At 37.7% G+C, this 16,985-nt stretch overlaps 1 long non-coding RNA gene across 2 annotated transcripts; it reads left to right on the forward strand.

Annotated features, from left to right (window-relative positions):
- Nucleotides 1-391: 391 nt before the first annotated feature.
- LOC129348679 (uncharacterized) lies at nt 392-5,346 on the forward strand. 2 transcript variants are annotated; one of them, XR_008601309.1, is made up of 5 exons: nt 411-425; nt 1,323-1,423; nt 2,153-2,294; nt 3,271-5,099; nt 5,204-5,346. It is a non-coding gene; the product is annotated as an uncharacterized LOC129348679 (long non-coding RNA). The 2 variants fall into 2 exon arrangements; XR_008601308.1 differs by lacking the exon at nt 2,153-2,294 and having other exon boundaries at nt 392-425.
- Nucleotides 5,347-16,985: the final 11,639 nt, after the last annotated feature.

The following is a 16,985-nucleotide window of genomic DNA, read 5'->3' on the forward strand; positions in this document are numbered from 1 at the left end:
TCCGTTCTGAAACGGGTATTGAAAAACAAAAAACGAGTGGTTATTTGATTTTCGTACAAATACAAAAATTAAAATTGAAATACAAGGCGTTTTTCCTTTTCATGATCAAAAAGGGATATACGATTTTTTTAAAATGCTTTGATTTTCGTTTTATATTTAGAATAACAAGAAAGTAAAATCAGTAAGAGACAGAAACGAAAAAAGGTCATTTTTTTTTATTTTCTGAGACCGGAAGTGGTCATCAGCAAGTGTGAAGCCAAACGACAACAAGATTCTCAGAGGGCGGAGCCAGAGAGCAGCGATTGGTCAGACCATAGATAATGTAGAAGACAGCGCGCTAGCGGATCTAGTCTCTGTATATCGATGGTGGGCACGTCTGGTAGCATCTCTGGCTGCTGTTGATCTTGTTTTTGGAGTAAAACACGGTAAGAAGATAAATACTTCTAACCTGTAGCGTTGTTTTGTTGTACGTTAAGTCAGCGACTTGTGAAGAGTTGTGTTTTGTCGTGTTTGAGCAGTTGGTCTGGACGCGTTAGCTAGCTAAGCGGCTAAGTTAGCTAGGGGGCTAATTTACACAGGTGGCTAACTTACCGCTGAACACCTGTGTTAGTTGCTGCCGCAGGTGTCCGTCATTATTAGAATGACCTTCTCAACCTGTATTTCTCTGCTGTGTATTTTAGCTTTTAAAAAAAGTTATTTCACTTTAAGGTAAACTGAAACCCGTTGAGCTGCACTGATGTTTAGCATTCAGCTGGTTTGAATTAAACCATGCTTAACTGCGCAACATTACCTCTCTGAATCTGAATAATTTCATTAAATTCCTTCTCTCTTCCACTGCTCAAGTTCAATCCAGTATATAAAATGACATTACTAGTGAATAAACTAACAACCAGCCATTGTATTTATTTATTACTGTATGTATTTGTAGTAAAACATGAGTTGAAACATCCTACTTTTGGATCTCGAACTGCACAAGCCGTTCATTTTCAGTCACCTGACGAGTTAAACTCCCCTTTTTATGTGAGGTTGAAGCAGAAAGTCTGCGTTAACAAAGAAAGTTCTTTATAATTTGCGATACCTGTTATCTCTGACTGAGGCTTTAGTTTTTGTTGAGCTGATTTACACATAGAAACTTTGTTCAGGAAAATTTCTCAGTAGCTCAGAGGACAGGCTGCTTTTTACACAACCTTGTAAGAGAATGTCTGTCAATGCTTTCAGCAGAATTTAGAAACACAACACTTCCTAAACAGATATTTTGAGGCTGTGAGGTTGAACGTTTGAGAGTATATCAGTGTGTTTGTTTGTGGTCTTTCTGTTTCTAGGTGGAAGCTGAATTAGTGAGGATGACTCCTGCTCCTGTCATCTCTAAGCTCCTCACACATCTTTACCTGCACATGAGGAAAATCACTCCTGTAGAATGCAGGTATGTTTGTCATTATTATAAAAAGATGTTGCCTGGTGACCTGTCAGAAACCCATTATACAGAGTCAGCCAAAATAATGTTTACACACATCAGGAAAAGAAAAACTTGCATAAATATTTAAATACCAAATTTATTCAGACATCACAAGATTAATAAAAGTTATCTTTGGCCTCTACAATTACAAGAGGTGCTCAAAGTGGTGGCCACTGGCTTCCAGACATTTCTGTTGTGTTGCAGACGTCACTTGTTGATGCTCCATTCATGAGGGTAGCGCCATCTGTTGGGAAAACGTCGTACAACAGGACACAGAGTTAGTGTGATTTGATCAAACTTAGAAAGAGGAATCTATATGTATAGAAGTACTTATACAAATGAAATATTTATAAAAGTTTTTCTTTTCCTGATGTGTGTACATTATTTTGGCTGACTCTGAACTTAATGAAAACAAAACAGTCATTTAATTGTTGCTCTGGAAGCTTCTTTAGTGAAAACCAGCTGGTGTTCTGCTTTGAAACAAACTGCTGTTGAGGTCTGTGTTTTTAGGTTTAACCCCACAGTTTCTGAATGAACTGATAGTTGTTGTTTTTTTCCTGATCAATGTGGACGTTATAATTGATGGTAACATTTACTGATCATATAATCAGTATGACAATATAACAGTATAACATTCTGACCACCTGACTAATACTGTGTTGGTCCCTTTATGCTGCTAAAACTCCTCTGATCCAGTGGTTCATCAGAACCTCTGGGGATGTCCTGTGGATTCTGTGGATCCTGTGGGTTGCAGGGTGGGTCCTACCTAGACCAGGCTGATCCTGGACCATCCCACAGATGCTCAGTCAGATCTGGATGTGGGGAGTGTGGAACCCAGGTGAACAGCTTAGCTCTGTCGTGTTCCTCGGACCACTCCTGTAGTAGCAGTTTTAGTTTGTCCTGCTGAGGGTGGCAGCTGGCATCAAGGACTGCTGTTGCCATGGAGACTAGGGGGTTGTTTGTCCTGCAGTGTTTAGGTGGTGGTACATGTCAAACATCCACATGAACGTCAAGGTTTCCCAGCAGAAAGTTGCATTAGAACAAGATGATGGATGTTGTTCTCTTCAGCTGTCAGTGGTCAGAATGTTGTGGCTGATCAGTGGATCTGTCTGCCTTTACTCTGACATCCAGAGTTATACAAAAGTGTAGTATGTGTGCAGTGCAGAAGAGATTTACTTTATTGTATGCAGTTTTTTTTGTTTTTTTAAGGGAGAGCATTTTTTTTATCCACGTGAAGAAGACCTAATCTTTCCCTTCAAAGGATAGTTAATTGTTACTACGGCTTCCATAGTGGTTCCATCAGAGAAAATCATATCCATATACAGATTTTTATTAATTCCAGGGCTGGTTCAGTAAAGATTATAACTACATCAGATAATTCTTGGGTGCAGTTGGAATTTTGCAGCCTGAGAGATGGTTGCGAAGGTTTGCAGTTCTTGTTTTAGCAAAATATGTTATAATAGAAGATCTTTATTGTCATTGTACATGAAATTATCTGCAAACCAGCAAAGTGTATCAGTCTGAGGTATCTAAAAATAAATAAACAAAAATGCTTCTAAAGCCAATAATATACAGAATATTTTGAGGGAATATTCTAAAAAGGAAATAAAAGCTCCATTCTCACTCCTCTCAGGATAAACTGTCGTTAAAATTGACTTTAAATTTAGCTTCAACACAAGATAAAAACATTTACTTCCATTACTGATGTTGTCAAGTTTTAATAAAGTTCATGCTACTTTTATAAAATGATGAAAGTGAATAAATTGTATTTCTGTGATCTGTGTTTGATTTCTGTCTTTTCTCCTGTCATCCAGATGTTCAGAGGGAGATGATGCCACATCTGGTCCAGCTGATGGAAGGTCTTGAAGTTCTCTGACTGGCCTCGACTGAAGATGGTCGTCTCACTGGATTTAAGGTTCAGATGCTCAGTAACAAACTCCACCAATGTGCCAACAGGGAAGCTTTAGGTTTATTAAATGTTGCTATGAAGGTATCACTGTTTTTCTTTGTGAATGCAATGTGCTCCAACTGAAACTTGAATTAGAACTTAGAAGTAAATCCTTCCATCTGAAAGGATTTAGTTGCATTAATAACCTCATAACATTCTAATTTTCATTCCAGTCTTGGTTGGAAATAGAATCTCTGTATTGATTCAGGTAAAAACTGAACTTCACAGCATGTTGGAGCAAAACAACCAGATGAAAACTGTGATGGTGTTGGATTGTCAGACCGTAATGTTGCAGCTCAAAGCAGCTTTTCTAGCTCAGTTCATTCTGACATTCAGCTATGAATCAACACAGCAGATGGTGATCCATGCTGTGGAAGTCTCACATCTCCTGATTTAATGGAGCTGCTTTGCACTTTTTACACTGTTTATTCACCAACACTTTATTTAATAAAAGTCCCATCTAGTTTTTATGAGGAATGTGATGTTTTAATTTCTCTGTGAATAACTGCAGTCTAATGCAACAGCTGGAGTTGTAACATCTGTCCTGATATTGATCATGAAGTATTGATCAGAATACTTATGGTTAGCAGTCATCCCTGAAGTTTTACATTAAAATCTTTACTTGTGTTGTGAACTTTGGTAAGAAGCAGAAACGTTAGCGTTGCCATGGATACATGAGTGTTAAATTCTGTCCATGTTTCCATTTTGGGAAATTCAGTCCAGTTCCAGAATGTGGAGGAATTTAGTCTCACAATCACAGACAACAAATATTATCTGAAAGTCGGGTTATTGTTGTTTATCAGCACAATACAAAAAGATTAATGTTAGAAATATTCCATTTAAGACTCTAGAATATCATGATTTATGTAACTTTACCTCAATAATATAAATGTTCAGGTTAAGATTGTACAGTGATATTTATTATGTAAGTTTAGCTGATTAAAGTTTATGACTCTGCACTAAAATATTATTTAAATTGACATCATTATTATAATATTTAGGGTCAGACCCTACAGTATTGAGATTAAGAAATCAAATATTCTATAAAATGTAAATACACTGAACTCATTTGGATATATTTAAGTGAGACTCTACAATATTATTTGACACAAATCTATCTAAATCAAAATTTTAATAATTTTCACGCCAAACATTTACTGGACTGATTTAAACATTAAAATCACTTCTTTCTTATCCTCTGCTGTACGTTCAAACCTGAGGCCTTAAATAGAAACACAAGTATCTGATTGAAGGAACTTCTGCAGAGTCCTGGTTCCAGAACATGATGATAGAATTATAGACAAACTTTAACAAAAGCTGCCTGAGAGTTTACAGGTTTTTATGTTGGATTTCTTCAGTAGTTTAATGAGCATTATCAGCAATAATCAAGTGTTCATTTGATGAACTTCATTTCCTAAAACATACAGAATTGGAGCTCATATCTTTGGCAGCTGTAAAGTTTCTGCTCCTTCAAAGTTCACAACACAATGAATGAATTCCTAAAACACTCTCAATGCTGGAGAGCGTTTGATGCTGAAGCAGTGATCAGTTTTTCTGTTTCTTCTCTGGAGATGCACAATGAGGGACGTCTGCAGAGACTGAGAAAGAGTCTCACCACATCCTGACATGAGGAAAAAGACTTTATTGAAGACTACAATGAGAAAAACTATCAGACAGCAGACGGCTGCATTCAAGGTGAGCTCTGAACATTTGATCTGGAACAGGAATTCAATAACGGCAGCATGAGCTTCATTTCAGTCTGTAGCTGCTGAATTCATGGCTGAATCATCTGGCACTAGAGAAGAAGACCATCAAACATCCATGTCAGCTGATGGAGGTCCAAGAGTCTCACCAAACAAACAACCTACAGAGTGAAGACCTCAAATCTGATTGGACAGCCTCCTATTCAGCCATGTGTGAACAAATGCCTCTAAGCTGATTTGTTTTCTAAAATAAATCTAGTTTGAGTCCTAATCTATGTCTGTGTGTTTGCTTCTTTACACCACTGTTAACAGTTTAGGCTGTTAGATTGTTCCAGATAAGACAAGTACAAGATTCTTCAGAGCCGTTCTACCACGAGCCTGACAGGAAGAACTCCAACAGCTACTGAATGTTCCTGTGGTCCCCTCAAGGCTACAGGAGGAGCCCTACGAGGACGAGCCGGTCCACCTGATGGTGGCCAGTCGCTGTGTTCAAAGCCAACACCGACTACGTGGACTTCTACTGGACCACATGGAGGCCTTCAAACCGGCCAACAAGTTCAGCGACTCCCCGACTCGTGGGTCTGAGGACGCCACCGAGCCTCGGTCCAGCCGGCCTCCTGTCTGTGGGTGTTTGAGTGCTGAGAGGTTTGTGGATGCATGTGAACGTTCTGTGTTGAAACAGCAGCTTTTGACTCAGTAACGCCAGGAAAAACCAAGAGCTCCTTTATTTGTGACTTCCACTAAAAAACTGATGAAAATAAGTTTGCCAGGGTTCTGACTGATAACAGATTATTAAATAATGAAAATAATCGTTTAAATATTCCTTTAAACAATCCTTTTAGGTCTACATTTCCTTTACACTGACTACTTGGTATTTTGGGTGGAATATACCATTAAGCCAGACGTTCAAGGGTTCTTCTGGGAATATACCATTAAACCAACCTTTTAGGTAAATGTTCCAGGATGTTGGGTAGAATATACCATCAGATCAACCTTTTAGGTCTACATTGGAAGATTTTAGAGTACATTATTACTCCAACCCATCCTTTAGGTCTACATTTAAGGTGGAATACTCCTTTACACCAAGATTTTTTGGTCTACATTGAAGGATTTTAGGTGGAATATTCCTTTGAATGAACTTTTTAAGTTTATGTTCAAGGATGTTGGGTGGAATATACCATCAGACCAACCTCCAAGGTCTACAGTAGTGAATTTTAGGTGGAATATACCATTAAACTCACCTTTTAGGTCTACATTGGAGGATTTTAGGTGGAATTTTCTTCCAAACTGTCTTTTAGTCTACATTTAAGGATGTTTAGGATGGCATATTCTTCCAAACCACCTTCTCAGGTCTACATTTCAGGTGGAATATTCCTCCATACTAACTTTTTTGGTCTACATTGAAGGATTTTTTCTAAACCACCCTTTCGGGTCTATATTTGGGGTTTTAGGTGGAATATTCCTTTTAACAAGCCCCTCAGGTCTCTTTGAGGATTTTGGATGGAATACTCGGTTAAACCAACATTTTAGGTGCATGTCCAAGGATTTTTGGTGGAATGTTCCTTTAAGGTGGATGTGTGAGGACCTTGTAGGTGGAATACTTCCTGAAACTAACCTTTTAGGTCAACATTCAAAGATTTAAGGTGGAATACTCCTTTAAACCAACCTAAATGTCATGTTTGGATCATTATCAAGTGAGAAACCTCAATCCAGACTCCTCATAATGACGTTTGAGATTTATGCTGCTGTTATTTGTTTAGTCCAGACTAAACAACAGAAATCCACAACTGTTTTTTTATTTCAGGACTTGGTTATTAAATGTCAAAACAATCCATGTGACTCTAAAAACTCAACAGCTGTACAAACTCTAAGATTAAACTCTCCACAAGGATCCAAAATAAGTTGGACTTCTACATGAGAGCTTTAATTATTCTTCATCTACTTCCTGAAAAGTTTGGTCAATAAAAAAAGACAAAAACTAATATTTTCAGCTGAACTAAAGACAGACTTTGTGATTTTTCTGCTCACATGTTGTGTTTTTGTAAACTTATTCTTTCAAATAAATAGCCGCCTAACCCCCTGGAACCCAGCGTTTGTCCTGTTTTTGTGTTGCTCCTCAGCGACCCTAGACAGCCGGGTCGTAATGTTTTTTGAGCAACACACCATACTATGACGTTTTTACAACGAGGGTTCTACTATGGAACCAGTTTGACATGTTCAGGTGTTCTTTGTGTGAAAACTCAGAGATTTCAGGTATCAGAAGGTGGTTTTCAACTTTCTTTGTTAACTTTCTGCCTCAACTTTAAACTAAATTTACTTGACTAACCCAGCCCTCTGGACTTCCAGTAAGCTGTGTTCCTATTGGCTGTCCAGGTGGCTGCTTGGTGTTATCAGGAACACCTGAGCAGCTCAGCGTCTTCCTGCTTTCTTTAGGCGTTGGCTTGCAGTTTCCAGCAGTAAAATTGTCTTTAATGTGTTTCTTGGTGTGTTTTAGGGCTTTGTACTGGATAGTTGTCTTGGTAAATGTGGTTCTTTAGCCACAGTTAGCACATGGTACTAATGTGTGCAATGATTAGTGGATTTGGTGCAGCTGAGTTGTGTCTTTATCTTGGCTGTAGTGAGTCTTTAGAGGTTTTTGGTCAGACACATTCTGTATTCTTGTTTGTGAACCAGCATTGGTTGTCCAGAAGGTAAGAGTTCCTGTCCTGATTCTCTGTTCTCAGAGCTTCTCTGGTAGGCTGCAGGAGACTTTAGTGTTTGGGTTGTGCTAGTTTGGTTTTTGTATGGTTTCATTTGGACGACTATCTTGAGGCCCCTCCATGTGGTTTAGTGACATTTTCTGCAACAGTTCTACAAAGCAACCTGCAGCAGAAGAGACTCAGAGTTTTTAGGAAGTTCTGTAGAGCAGACTTTAGAGCAGCAGAAACATTTGTCAGCAGTTTGAGCAGGAGAAGGTGAGCTTCAGAGTAGAAATGAGACGGAAACCTTCTTGACCCGTGTGGTGAGGTCCTGTACCAAAAGTTTGAGCAGATTGTGAAGAGTCTGTAGTTCTTTGGTCTGAAAGCACAAGAGTCGACTCATTAAAGGAGAAAACAGGAGATATTGTTGGTTCTTCTGTCATTCTGCAGTTTCCTTAGACTGAATATCAAGTTTATATTTTAAATGATTTTCCATGTGAGCCCAAGAAGACTTCAATAAACTCCCTCCATCCCCTGGACACAACATATTTTATTACCATGTTAATTCTTTCTTTTTGTTTGTTTGTTTTTGAGTTTTACTCATAGTTTTAGCGTAGTTTTTCGCTTTGCTTGTTTAGTTTTGTAATCTGTGTGAAAGGTGCTAAACAAATAAAGCTTATTGATAAACTGAATAATTGACTAACTCATGATTGTGACAACAGAAGTATTTTCATTGTGATTTAAGGGTTTGTTTCATTTTTAAGGTTGGGGTTAAAATCTTGACAGAAAAAAAAGATTAAAGAAATAAACTACAGTAAAAAAAGCAATTACATCAAAGGGAAAAACATTTAATATAATAAAACTTTTAAAAAGAAAATTAAACATTAAATACAATTAAATTATATTAGACAAAATATTTAGATAAACAGAAGATACAAAGCATGTAATTATGAAATTAAACAAAAAATTTTAAACAAAAATATTAAACATTAAAGATGAAATATTTTAGATAATTAAACATTTAAAAAATACAATTAAACAAGAATATTACGCATTTAGAAAAATACAAAACATTTAATTAGATAAACCTTTAAAAGTCAAAACATTTAATTAAAAAATTAAATGTGTAATTAGAAAATTAAATCTTAAAGACAATAAAACTTTAAATAGGAATTAAACAGAAAATACAGTGAAGCATTAAAAAAGAAAATTAAACATTAAAAGGTGGTAAAACATTTAAAAAGAAAAACCTTAACAAAGATTTAATCGAAAAATTAAACATTGGGAAAGAAAAGGAAATTTTTCAAACAAGCCGATAAAACATTTGAAAAAACAACAACTAAACATTAAAAAGACAAAACATTTCGAAATCAGATCAGACATTAGAACAGAATAAAAGGTGAGAAAAGAGCAAAGCTAAACATTTAAGAAGAATTAAACTAAAGATAAAACCTTTGAAAGGGCACCAGTTAAACTTTAGAAGATCAAATTAAACAGAAGAAACAATAAAATGATCAAAAGAGCAAAAACAGATAAAGGCCTTGAAGTGTTTTCTAGTCTGAAATGAAAACATCAAGTTGTTTCTTCAAACATTTCCTCTTTCTATGTTCTTGGTTTGATTGTGGACAGATTTACTAAGAACTCATTTCAGAAAACTGCTTTCCAGATAAAGTCTACTAGTAGTTGAAGGCATTGATCAAACTAATGTTACCTTCTGATCTCCACAAACTTTACTGTTCAGTAAAAAGAATCAAAGTTTGTTGAGGATTTCTAAAAAACCCACAGGTGAAGGTCTGAGAAGAACTCAGATGGATGGTCTAAATGTGAAATCAAGACTCATGGTCACAAGTTTTAAGGCTTCTGTTAACCAGAAAGTTCAAACTAACAGAGAAGTACTGAGAAACTTCTAAAATTTCAGTCCTCAGACTGTCTGAAGGTTCAAAGTAATAGAGAACTACTCAAGAACTTTTAGGTTTTCAGTGCTCAGACTGTCGAAAGGTTCAAACTAACAGAGAACTACTAAGGAACTTTGAAGATTTCAGTCCTTGGGCTGTCTGAAAGTTCAATCCAACAGAGAACTACTGTGGGACTTAGAAAATTTCAGCCCTCAGACTGTCTGAAGGTTCAAACTAACAGAGAACTACTGTAGGACTGAGAAAATTTCAGCCCTCAGACTGTGTGAAAGCTCAGGTCCTGAGGACTCGGGAGGTCTGGAGGCTTTGGAAAGTCTTGGAACTGAGGGTTCCACCCTCCAGCACAAAGGCTGAAGCCCAGCCTCCTGAGAAAAATGGTCGAGTCGAGACCCAAATTAAAAAAAAAACTCAAAAACGCCAAAAAATAGATGATAAATGCGCAAAAAAAAGAAGAATTAGTATCTGAGCGAGTAGCTCAGGGGGATAAGAAGAGGACTACCAAGCGGAAGGTCGCAGGTTCAAGACCCACCACCGGCCTTTTTCTTTCTTTGTCTTTGTCAGGATTTTGAGAAAATTTAAGAAGTGTCTGGTCTTGAACCAGCGACCTGCAGCTCCATAGGCAAATCCTTAACTCACTGAGCTACAGATCAGATAAAAAGAAATAAATTCGTCGTCCCTTTGGCATCGTAGTTTCTGAAGTGACCACATGGGCAGAGCCAAGGCGGAGTCTGGGTGGAGTCAGGGCGGAGAGTAGGCGGGGAGGTGGGTGGCGGCCTCCCCCCTCTACTCCCCCACCTCCCCCCACCACCCACCACACCTTCCCCCGCCCGACGAGTTCTTCGAGTCTCCACGAGTTCATCGAGTCTCGACAGGTTTTCCCAAGTTTCTGGAGTTTCCACCAGGTTGGAGGCAGACCAACTTGTCATGAAGAGGTGTTGAAGTCGGCCAGGATGGAGTGAAGGCAGGAAGACCACTAGAAGAGCAGGTCTTTAACTACCATCCATAAAATCCATGGAGTCACTCCAGAGAAATGAAGGGAGGTCAACTTTTATCAACCTCCATCCAGATGTTCAACTTGATATCTTTACTTTGACATTTTTAGCACCACAAACCTTTAGTATCACACTTTATCATCATTTATTAGGACTTTAATGGAATCCACCAGCAAATTTAGTTTTTGTTGACAAACTTTATTCTTGTCATCGTGGGACTGCAGTATTTAAAACTGTTCCTTTTATTTGACCTCATGTTTATTAGTTTTAGTGGAGAAAGTTATTTTAATTGTCCGTTAGTCTCCTAAAAACCAAATAATAAATTGGATTAGTCAAGAGGTTTAAATTTCTTAGTCATATTTTAATTATGACAAAAAAATATAAAAATAAAGCGTCTTGAGACAATTTCACCTGTAATTGGCATCATATAAATAAAACTGAATTAAAACTGTATGTATCTTGTAATGGAGTAATTCAGCCATATATGTTGGAAAACACATTTTTTCACTTTTTATCTTAGTTTATTCAGAAAGATAGTTGATAATGTGTGAATTGTTGCAGTTTGTGAGCCATAAAGGTTTTAATCTTTGGGGCCGAGTGTCAGAAAACATTTAGAAACAAACATCAACAAAACAAAGATTTGAACATCATTAAAGGGAAATCCAACTTTTACATGACAATGTCTAATTAAAGGACATTTATTTCCAACGTAAATGTGTGATATTCATCCTCTGGAGCTTTCTCTTCACATTGTCTTCCACCTGGACTGGTTTGGTCGGGAGCATGTGCAACAAACATTTGAAAAACTGCACTTTAACATCAATGAATGACACTGAAGTTTAATCTCTACATAAATGAGACTGAGTCTGAATGTGCTGCTCTGTCATTAACTCCTAAGTTTAGGGAAAGTTCAAACAAAAGAGGACAGTTCAGATAAGACTTGAGAATGAGCTTATTCTGAACAAACATCTCAGACTTTCTGAGCTTCAGCACCTACAGCAAGATATTTTAACAACAAGCAACTCAAGAGATCCAGAAGTTGGAGAGAGTTAGCTTTAGCTGAGCCAAAGAACATGTGGGACGCTAACCTAGCAAACATTTCAGACTTTCCTCTGTGAATTCTGAGAAATAATTTACTATTTAATGACAGAGCTACACATCTTAACTCAGTCTCATGAAAACAGACTCTAATTCAGTGTCATCCATCCATATTAAAGTGCAGTTACCCAAAATGTTTGCTGCATGAGCTCCAACAAAACCTGTCCAGGTAGAAGGCCACTTTGACAAACAGGAAGTGGAAGATTCCAAGCAGATTTATAGAAGGGGGAACCGGACTGTACTAAGTGTGGTCGAGTACAGAGGGGTGTTTTGTGGGTTTTTAAGGCTGATGATGATTATTAGTGAGACATTTGGAGTAGATATTCATTTGCAGTAAATGAAAGTATTTAAAATCTTGTAGTTAAACTTAAAAGAACACAAACTCTAACAGAAAACTTTGTCGATATGTTTTTGTTTTGTTTACAGATGTTAAGTTAAGGGAGTTTTATTCGTGACGTATGACCAATCAAATCACTCCAGAAGACAGAGCGACCACAGGTAGATAAAGGTTCAGAGCCAAAGTAGGGCCATTTTTAAATGTATTTATTACTGTAAATCAGTAAAAAATAAAATACTGATAATCAGTAAATCAGTCAGCCCACAATTACTACAATTCTACAGTGGATGTGTCTTTTATACAGTATATGATGTATACACTATGTTTGTTTCTTCCTCTGTTGTTTTCTGGATTGTACTCAGCTTCATGCCTTCATCCACCCGGCCTCCGTTGACTCGTCCCGCCTGCCGTCTCTGGAGCTGAAGCTGGAACAGACCAAAGTACAGTCCAATCACGATGCCAGCTGCCTCTCAAAAGGCTCCTTCATCTGGTGGAACTTCTTCTGAGGGGAAGCTGAGCTGGCCCGGCAGAACTTTGGAGATGTGTTCCAGTGGTTGGTGGATGTGTGGGGAGATAGAGAGGGACCTTTGAATTGTTCAGAAAGGAAAACAGGAACCCATTGGTAGTTTTAGTTTAGGGTGCTACTGCGGTGTGTTTTTGGGCTTGAAGAGGTGAACAGGAAGAGTTTTTTTTTCGTATTGATTATCTTTTACTTTGTTCCTGGTTGTAATGCCCATCAATGTCAACATGAAGTTCACTTTTAGTTCTGTTTATTTATTTTTATTTTACTAACACCCATTTGCTTTTAACCCCCTCACATGTTGTGTTGTTGTAAACTTACTCTTTCAAATAAATACTCGTCTAACCCTCTGGAAACCAGCGTTTGGACTGTTTTGGTGTTGCTCCTCACCTACTTCAGACAGCAGGGACATAACAACGTTTTGTGGACCAAAGGCAATACTATGACGTTTTCAGAGCGACATGCTATACTATGATGTTCTTTGGACGACATGCTATACAATGACATTTTTAGATCGACCTGCTATACTATGACGTTTTTAGAGCGACAGGCTATACTATGACGTTTGTTGGGCGACACTCTATACTATAGGCTTTTTAAATTGACATATTACTATGACGTTTTTTTTGTTTTAGTTTTTTTTGTTTTTTAGCAACATATAAGAATTTGAACACTTTTAATAATTACTATACTTTTACTTGTGCAATGAAATACTATTCTATGCCATTTTTTAGACGACATATACTCTGATGTTTTCTTGAAAAACATACTATTTTGACAAGATACTGCACTATGACATTTTTTGAACCACATATCATACATGACAATTTTAGGCAACATCCTATCATTTTGCACTTTTTGAACCACATAATAATCAGTTGGGGTTTTCTGCCGGCATGCTATACCATGAACTACAGGCCATACTATGTTATTCTTGAAAAGTATACTATACTTTGACATTTTCTGAACTACATCCTATACTATGACGTTATACACAGAGTGCTTTGGTTACATGTTGATTTATAATCTACATTTTTTTCTGTTTTGTTTTTTGACGGGATTACCACAGACCTGACCGTGAACACCGTTGACACCCACCTCAGGGAGACGCTGCCTAAGATCTCAAGGCTGCTTGGTCGTGGTCTTTCTGGTCCTGCTCCAGAACGCCTTCATCAACTATGTCTTCTTTTGAAGAGGCCCTCAGATGCTGCAATCTCTGACCTTAAGGAGGAATTGCTACTTTCACTCTGTAACGAGATGGCGGTTATTTTAAAGACCCAGCTCCTGGTGGCTTTGAGTGAAAGTTTAACACCCATCAAAATGGAACTCCAGACAGTTAAATCTGAGCTGTTGGTCAGTATTTCAAACATCAAGTCCGACCTGGCTGCCCTAAAGCATGCTGTGGGTGAAACGGAAACTTCAATCTCCACATCACCGACAACATCGTCACATTCCAAAGCAGAGCACCTGTCTGGTGAACTTTTAAAAGTGGACTATAAATGTGAAGAATGTGAGCAGCAGCAGACTGTGAGCAGTGGAACATATGTGATCAGAAAGAAGTCATTTTCTTTTTTCTTTTCTTTCTGGTTGACTTGATGCTGTCAGATGCAGATGTTGGAGCTGATTCTGATCTTTCAGGATAAAAAAGCTGCTTTTCCTTCACAGACTTTTCAGGAAATTATTCTCTCAGGTTTTCTCTGCTATTTATAATTTTATTATCTGTGATTATTTCATTATTTCTTTATTGTAAAAATAAAGTTTGAGGCATAAAGACTCATTTAGTTATTTTAATCCTGAAATCTTTGATGTAGCAGAACTAAACTTCCATTTTCCTTCTTGTACTTCTGATACTAGAACTAAACGTATCTTCAACATGGATCATCTGCTTTTAATGAATCAGCAGCAACATCACAACAAAAAATGAGACAATTTTCAACAAATTAATGAGACTGATGTCATTTAAAACTATCAGAGTCTGTTTTAGTGTCAAATTAAAGCTGATTACTGACAACTAGAACATTAACGTTACTGTTTTAATCACATTTAAGTTTCCTGAATGTTACATTAATGTCAAACATTCACAGTTTTATGAACTTAATGAACCACATTACAGGAACACAACACACTTCAGCTGTTTACATAAAACTCAACACATTAGCTTGATGCTACGTTAGCTTTAATCAGGCTACGACTTAGCAGCTAGCTCGGTTAGCATCGCTAATATTAAAGCTAATATTTACTATGCTAACTTTCTTCTCTGGTCAACACACACTGAAACAAGCTCCACCAACATCTGGAGTGCATGGCACACATTACATCTGACACTAAAGCTGCATATAAAGTGCATTAAAAGCGGCACCGATACGAAAATAAACATTTACTTACTGAACTATCAGAGTCCTTTCAGTGTCTGCTGGTAGAATCAGCCGAAGGTAGAAAACTGGTTAAAACAAGCCAACGGGCAGGAAAACTGTCTGTGGAAAATGTTCTGCTGCTCCACTGATAAATAAACCAACAGCTATTATATCAGAATTAATCCAAACGAGGAGAACAGAGTCTCTGCTGCCTCCTCCATAGGACCTGTCAATCATTCCAGACCGGACTGTCAATCAAGTAGTCCCGCCCCCTGGCTTCGCAAAACTTTAACGCTCTAAAAAAAATTAATATTGATTTATTTTAAGATCGGCCACCTGATCTCTCATTCTGACCATGAAAACTCACGAAAAAAAATGTATGTACAGTCTATGCACCGTACTCTGTTTGGCTCCACACTTCCTGATGACCACTTCCGGTCTCAGAAAATGAAAAAACTGACCTTTTTTCGTTTCTGTCTCTTACTGATTTTACTTTCTTGTTATTCTAAATATAAAACGAAAATCAAAGCATTTTTTAAAAAAATCGTATATCCCTTTTTGATCATGAAAAGGAAAAACGCCTTGTATTTCAATTTTAATTTTTGTATTTTAAAAAGAAAATCAAATAACCACTCGTTTTTTGTTTTTCAATACCCGTTTCAGAACGGAAAATCCAATTACCAGATCCGTACACGGACCGTGGTGGATGTCTGGTGTGTGTGTGGGCTGTGTGTCTGAATGTTTTTGTAAAAAAAATAAAAGAAAAGAAAAGAAAAGTGGGACTGAAACAAGTGAGAGCTCATATCTGTGCAGGCTACAGCTGAAAACTACAGTTGTAGTTGTCGGCTGAAAAACTACAACTCCCATCAACAACGCCACTTCCTGTTGATGGGGACGGGAGCCTCTCGGGTATGGACACATAAGAATCATGTGACAGGTCATGGCCACAACGTGATGACGCTTGTTTCAACATAAGAAGTCCACCAAATACCGGTGGTCTGGTTTATAAAGAGTTTTGTTGTGTGCGCTTTATTGTGTATTTTTACAAACCCATCACTGCAACGAAAAAGCACTCTGAGACCTGGTGAATGTGTGAAATGTTAGTGTAACTCCCCAGATTTTATATGCAAAAAGAATTATCGATCTATCTTATCTGGTTTAAAATCTACAGCCAATCAAAAATCAATATGCAAAACGTAGCGCCGGCGCTACGCTGGGTTCTAAAGGGTTAACATACCTTTTGCCTTTTAATAGACTCCACAAGTTAATAGAACTGTTAATGAGAAAAAAGGCAAAGGAGAAGAAGTGCAATTTAACAGACTGTGTTGCATCAGTGAGCAGCTGTCGCTAAGTGTTTTGACACCTGCCACTAATTTATCACAATGCTTCACCTTAACACAATCACAGTGAAAGCTCAGTTATCATTACCAAACATGAGAAAAATGACCAATGATTAATTAGTGGCTCATACTGAAACAGATTTTACAAAGAAGTCCCAATTCTGGATAAAATGAAAGCATAATGAACACCAATTTGTGCCATTTTGAAGGGACCATCTTTGGGTAATAGATTATTACCCAGACTACCCTGAGGTAGCACAGCTCTCTCTCACACACATTTGAAAGGCTTTTATGCCAGACATGGAATCCCACAGTGTGTCTTCTATCACTATTGACTGTGAGCCAGATGGTCTGTAACACCACAAGAGCGATGTGCATCAACATAACAACACTCTGCTGACCTTTTCCAGGCAACACACCGAAAATACAGATTAGTCTCTGGTGGCGTCGCAGGCAGAATGAACGCAGCGATAAACTAAAACTGCAGAATGTCTCCAAATTTCGGAATGAAGCGACTTCAGTTATGCATTTATTCATGCTGTAATGTTCATTACAAAAGCGTAACGGGATGGTGAAGCGTCCTCTTGGGCTACAGTGGTCCCAGTTAGATTTAAGTACTACAAACAAAAAGGTCAGGCGGTGACAA

This window comes from Amphiprion ocellaris, chromosome 4 (genome assembly GCF_022539595.1).
Source record: "Amphiprion ocellaris isolate individual 3 ecotype Okinawa chromosome 4, ASM2253959v1, whole genome shotgun sequence".
NCBI lineage: Eukaryota > Metazoa > Chordata > Actinopteri > Pomacentridae > Amphiprion > Amphiprion ocellaris.